We start from the raw sequence: 6,549 nt of genomic DNA on the forward strand, positions 1-6,549 counted from the left end.
GGACCACTGAGGGGAGCCAGGAGCTGACTGAGGGTCTGGTGTGTGGGACAGGGGGAGCCTGAAGCTGACTGAGGGTCAGGTGCATGGGTCAGGGACCACTGAGGAGAGCCAGGAGCTGACTGAGGGTCAGTCACACACCTGATGTTTGCCTCTGTCAGCAGTGTGATCATCTCCACCCTAGAGATATGAAGGGAAGGGGCTAGGGTGGAGGGGAATGAGGAGAGGAAGAGGATTAGGACTCCTGCAGGACACAGGGAATGTGCTCTGGAAACCAGGAGGAGCTGATTCAGCCTTAGCTTGTGGGTCGTCTTGACTCAGACCTGCATATGATTAGTTTTTAGATAAGATAGCATCACCACCACCACCTTATCACCATTGACAAGCACTGATGAAGTAAGTGCCTACTGTGTGCTGAGCCCTGGGGGTAAAAAGAAAGGCAAAAAGACTGTCCCTGCCCTCAGAGAGCTCCTAGTCTGTCTAAGGGGTGAGATGACCTGCAGACGAGTATGTACATACAACATACATGTAAGGCCGTGTGGGTTGTAAGCCCAGCTCTGCTCCTGACTCTGCAGTCCAGCTGGAGCACACCCTTCTCCTGCCTGGGACTGGGTTACGAAACAGACAGGACCTCTGACAGCTCCATCTAGCCCCGTGAGCTGTGATTCATGGGGGCTCCAAGGGCCCCGCTCTGAGGGCCGAGGGAGGGGACTTAATTTTCTTGATGACTGGCCAAGGGTCTAAGGGCAGCACCAGGAGATGGAAAGGTGGGACCCAGACTGAGCTCAGGGTTGGCAGGGCCCTCGATTCAAAGCTGTCCCTGGGCTTCCTAAGTGTGGGCCCTGGAGCCAGGGACTTCCCCCCTCTCTGGGAGCCAAATACCGGCAGTACCTGCCTCAGGTGGGCTCGTGGTGAGGCTTGAACCAGAAGCTAGCTTTACAACATGCTATAACATTAGGAGGGAGCTGTGACATAAATGCCCATCATCTCGATTGCTGTTGTCATGATGGTGATTATTATCATGCTTAGAACTTCCTGGGAGCCTTGGAGACTTATCTAGTACAACCTTATCTTTTTGACAGAAGAGGAAACTGAGGCTCAAGGTGGGAGAAGGCACTTGCCCAGGGTTGAACAGATAGGAACAGAAGAAGAATTCAAACCCAAGACCTTCATCTCTCAGTCCCACATTCTTCCCAATACAGCCAGCGGTGAGAAAGGAATGGTTCTGTTTTTTTTTTTTTTTAATAAAAAATGGCAGGGGGGTGGAGGGGTGTGCCTGTGTATGATCTCCACTGCCCTCCCCCAATTGACCCCTTTCTTGGGGCTCTATGTTTTAGCCTTAAATTAGGGGGGTGCCTGGCTGGGCTGGAAACTAGGTTATTTTCCATGTTTGAGTAATTCCTTTTAAAATTGAATTTTACCGGATTTGTTGAGGAATAAATGAATGAAAAAGCATTTATTAAGCCCCGATGGTGTGTCTTGCACAGTACTAAGAGCAGACACAAAAAGTGAGACCACCGTGCCCTCCAAGGGCTGACGTTCTAATGGGGGAGACAACACACAGAGTGTAGTGGGGGCCAGGGAGGGGACACAGGGGGAAGGTCAGGTGATCCACAGGGCAGTCAGTTGGTATGCCCTTTCCCAAAGTAATAATATCATCGATTGGGGTCCTGTGACCAAGGAAAGAGGTGGAAATCAGGTCAGGGGGAGATGCACAGGGCAGGGGTGATGGTGACTGGCTGCCTGGGATGTAGAGCGTGGTCTGCTCCACGCTGGGGCCGATAGATGTAACGGGCTTGCCGTTAGGTTCACGCTGACTCGGGGCCACTCCGATTCGGGGACGGAGAGGTGAGCGCAACGGGGCAGACTCTGGGGACCCCTCCAGAAATGTGCCGCGTGCCCACATTTAAAAGGAGCTATAGACCTCTGGTGTTTTAAGGTTCACAACGCGCTCGGCAAACGTTCTTAATTTCCCCGTGAGGAAACTGATGTTCAATGAGGCTGTGACTTTCCCAGGGTCACCCAGCTGCCAAATGTGGGGAAAGGCAGTGGAATCAGGTCTTCCTGGTGCTGAGTCCTGGGCTCTGGCCACTAACCAGGCCAGTGGAATCCAGAAGAGGAATGTAAGGCTGGAAGGGCCTAGAAAGGTCATCTAGGTCCCCCCGCCCCCCACTTTACAGATGAGGAAACTGAGGCCCCAGAAAGACTGCTAGGACCATAGATTTAGACAGGTCAGGGCTCTTGGGTCACCTAGTCCCCCCTCCTCACTTTATAGATGAAGAAGCTACAGATGCTAAGAGGCACACAGGAGGAGGGAGGGCATGCCAGGCATCAAGGGGCATCCTGTGCAAAGGGATGGAGGTAGGAGATGGTATGATGACTCAAAGAACAGCTGTTTGACCCATTAGACTGGAGCAGAGTGCAAGGAGGGGAGATAATGTGAAATAAGGCTGACAAGGTGGGAATTTGACACAAAGCAATGTTTAGCTCATGTAATCAATTCCACTGTTGTGAATTTAAAACACATTTCAAAGGAGAATGTGACCATTAGTACTTTTTTAACCCTCTAAGTACACGTATGCTATGTTGGAAGAATCTTTAATGTGAGAATTGGGCTAACTGGCCAAATCAAGTGAGGTGAGGAGTATTGAGTGATTTATTTCTAAGCCATTGAGTGCTATGCAAAATTCAGCTACTATTACTGTTATTATGAATAGTATTGGTACCTGTCCCTGGCTAGGACAGATACGTCTTTTCAAGTTTTTCTGCCTTCATACCCCCAAATCACAGATGTGTATGCGCGCACGAGATATCTCTAGTATGGATACTATCGGTAGAAAGGTCTGAGATTTCTCTCTCTCTCTCTCCGTCTTCTTTTTTTTATGGATGTATTTATATGTATATATATATAAATAGACATGTACATATATATATCTACACACACATCATTTATTTTTCTAGTTCTCCATCCATTTACTTAATTACTTCTTTATCTCTTTCTTTACTCTGAGCCTGGATTTCATTCTGCTGGGGGAACGCTTACTGTGGTATTGATTTCTGAGAATGCAGATCTAGAATTCTCCTGTGATATCTAGGCTTTAAGAATTGCTTGGGCCCCTTAGAGGTACAATAACTTGCTGAGGTCACACAAGCAGGACTTGAACCCAGGCCTTCCTGATTGCCCCTCCTTTCCCTATGACTTGCTGCATTTCCTTTGTCTAGATTGCTATAAAAACACCTGTGCTGTGTGACTACCTGCGTGTTTATGTATCTGAGTGTGCCCGTGCAGTCTGAGGAGACAGAGCACACCAATGATCCACAGAATGAACGACAGTCCCTGCTCTCAGGGGGCTCCCACTCTGCCCCTGCATTGAGGACCCCGCTGAAATGTGGTGGCCAGAATGTGGAACATGCACCAGCAGTGCAGTGGCGTGATTTCCTCTGGCTCCATTCAGGAGCGGGTGAGGAGCAGTGGAGGAGGCAGGTGCAGGGGGTGGGAGTGACTCAGGGTTGGGGTTTGGCGAGAGAAGGCCAGTGACAGGGATGGGAGAGCAGAGGACAACTTAGAGTTGAGTTGCTGTGGGACCAAGCCTGGAGAGGGAAAGTGAAGTCAGAACAGGGGTCTTGTCTCAGACTGAGAAAGGCCTGAGGGGCTGAGGGAGGGGAGGAAGGGGGAAGCATGACTTGAGGAGGGGTGAGGCCGGGAGAGAGGGAATGATAGGAGGTTATCATTCGATAGAGACCTGGTTCTTAATTTTCTTTGTCTTGGGGACGCTTTGAGCCATTGGGCAAAGCCTAGGGACCCTTCCTCAGAATTGTGTTTGCTGCCTGCATTCAGAGTGAAAGGAATCACTAAGTTCTAGCTAAAAGTTAATGAAAAGAAAGATGCGTTTTCCTGTCCCACTTCCAGGGGCCCCAGATGTTTTAATAAGAGAAGTCAAACATTGTTGGAAATGAGGAGCTCCCCACAGCCCCATCCTCCAGGTCTCTAACACATGCCTGCACATTAGAAGGCAGCGTGGTACAGTGGATAGAGCACTGATCCTGGAGTCAGCAAGACTTGGGTCTGAATCCCACCTCAGACACGTGAAACCTTGGGCAGGTCATCTCACCTCTGTGGGCCTGTCTCCTCATCTGTATAATCAGGGGGTTAGGCTCAGTTACCTCTAATGCCTTGTCCAGTTCTTAGAAATCCTTTATAAAAGATTGAATCTCAAATGTCTGCTTGCAGGTTAGATAGGCTGAATGGTCTTTGGACAGTTGGTGTGTAGATATGTGTGTGTGTGTGTGCATTTGTGTGTGTGCGTGCCCACAAGCACGCCCCTTTGGATAACAAGAGAACAGCAATCAGAATACTATTGTCAGTTTGGTTATTTACCACCTTGGTGGGAGAAGCCTCTTCCTTTGAGGAATGGACAGCCATGGAGCCAGCCCCGCTCCCCACACTCAGCAGAGCACTCGATAGAGGGAGCTTTGGGGTCCTCAGGGAGACCCCTCTGTAAGATACTGGGGCAGTGGCTGAGGGTAGATTCCTCTGTCTCTGTGCCTTGCTGAGATCCTTATCTAGCCCTGCTCTGTACCCACCCATGCCTGCCACAGGCGGCCCCTGAGGAAGTGCCGCATAGCTCCAGGGCTGAGCACAGTGCTCCACATGTTGTAGGCGCTCGATACATGCTAGGTGACTGACCGACGGAAGGTAGGATGGCCTGTGGGAGCAAACAGAAGGCTGTAGCTGAGTAGGGAGGAGAAAACTCCTTTTGTGCTGGGATGGGGGTGGGCTCTGTGACCTTTGAAAAGTAAGGAGACTTCTCTGGAGAGTGTTTACCTGAAGGTCAGTACAGGGGGAAACTAAGGCAGCCCAGGGAAAGGAAGGGACTTGCCTAAACTCACACAGCCCAGTACCCTTGCCCTTCCCCCAGCTGCTATCCCCCAGGTACATTATCTCCCTTTGACACCCTAACACAATACTTTGCCCACAGCAAACACTTAATAAGTGCTTTTCATTCATTCCTTCCATCTGACAGGGTGCTTTCCACCTAGTGAGGCTCCATTAGTCCCATTTTACAGAGGAGGAAAGTGAGGCTGAGACATTAAGTGGTCCTGGGACAGCTTGAACTGCTTGAGTTGGGTCTAGAAACAATGAGTATTTCTTATGAGCCAGGCACTGTGAGCTCCAAATAAAATGTTCTAATGTCCCATGAGGATTCCTGTCACTTAGTCAGTCAACATGCATTTATTTAGCTCTTACTATGCTCAAGATTCTGTGCTAAACACTGGGAATATAAGCCCAAAAGGCAGCTCTGCCCTCAAGGGGACTTACATTCTAATGGAGGAAGACATCTCCTGAAGAGGAGCTAAAAGGCAGGAGGCAGGGGAGGGGGTTGGGGGGAAGGGGGTGGACAGTGCCTCCAGCACCTAGGACAGTGGCTGACACATAGTAGGTGCTCATACTAGGCACCTACTGTGTGCCAGGCACTGCCCTTGAGGAGCTCACATACTACCAGAAAAGCTCCCAATCACTTTCCCTTTCTGGGCCTCAGTTTCCCCCCCTGGAAAAATTAGGGGATTATATTTGATCTCTCAAACATCCTTTGCAGCCTGAAGCCATCTTCTTTATTCGATCCTCCTTCAGTGGCTCTGTGACACCCAGTGGATCTCATTGGGAGGGAGGAGGAGCAGGAGGGGAGAAAGGGGAGGAAAGGGAGGGCGCTCCCTGATCCCTCCTCCTCCCTCCCCTCCCTTCCCATATTCTGAACTTCCGGTCTGTGTCTACCATGGATACTTTAAGAAATGCCAAGGAAACTTTCTCCGGACTTGCAGGATCCTGTCAATCTGAGGATTTGGTTTGCTTTCCAAGAGCCCAACCGTGAATCTGGCAGGTGTTTACAGCCTAGGGGAAGCAGAGGCCAGGCCTTTTCTTCTGCAGAGAGAAATAGCCTAGAGCAGAATCCTGCTTTGGGGAAGTGTCAGCCCATTCTGGGGCTGGAGGAGGCTGAGGGAAGGGATTATTAAGTAGGGAGAGGAACTCCCAGCCTTGGATCCCCTGACCCTGGAATCCCAGCAGGACTGACTGCCCAGCTGGGGCCTTCTCCAGTGGCCTGGCCTGCAGAGCCGAGCTGGGATGGGCTCATGCTTGGTCACCTGATTTCCCTCTCCCCTGCAGGATAAATCCCGAAATCACCCTGGAAGGAGACAGAGCCAGCCTTCCTTCCTCCCTTCCTTCCTTCCTCCCTCCCTTCCTTCCTCCCTCCCTCCCTTCCTTCTTCCCTTCCTTCCTTCCTCCCTTCTGTCCTCCCTTTCTTCCTTCCTCCCTTCTTTCCTCCCTTTCTTCCTTCCTCCCTCCCTTCCTTCCTCCCTCCCTCCCTTCCTTCTTCCCTTCCTTCCTTCTTCCCTCCCTTCCTCCCTCCCTCCCTTCCTTCTTCCCTTCCTTCCTTCCTCCCTTCTTTCCTCCCTTTCTTCCTTCCTCCCTTCCTTCCTCCCTTTCTTCCTTCCTCCCTCCCTTCCTTCCTCCCTTCCTCCCTTCCTTCTTCCCTTCCTTCCTTCCTTCTTTCC

At 50.8% G+C, this 6,549-nt stretch overlaps 1 protein-coding gene across 3 annotated transcripts in view; it reads left to right on the forward strand.

Moving 5' to 3' along the window:
* The window catches only part of KCNS3 (potassium voltage-gated channel modifier subfamily S member 3), a 41,818-nt gene that overhangs the window by 3,870 nt on the left and 31,399 nt on the right, over positions 1–6,549 (forward strand). Inside the window, exon 2 of one of the 3 annotated variants that reach the window (XM_027855644.1) lies at positions 1,080–1,205. The exons of the other annotated variants lie outside the window; for them this stretch is intronic. The gene's annotated coding sequence lies outside the window, so the exon portion shown is untranslated. The remainder of the gene's footprint in view (positions 1–1,079; positions 1,206–6,549) is intronic. 3 annotated transcript variants of the gene reach the window in all.

Source organism: Vombatus ursinus, unplaced genomic scaffold (genome assembly GCF_900497805.2).
Source record: "Vombatus ursinus unplaced genomic scaffold, bare-nosed wombat genome assembly UNPS02010980.1, whole genome shotgun sequence".
Taxonomy (NCBI): domain Eukaryota; kingdom Metazoa; phylum Chordata; class Mammalia; order Diprotodontia; family Vombatidae; genus Vombatus; species Vombatus ursinus.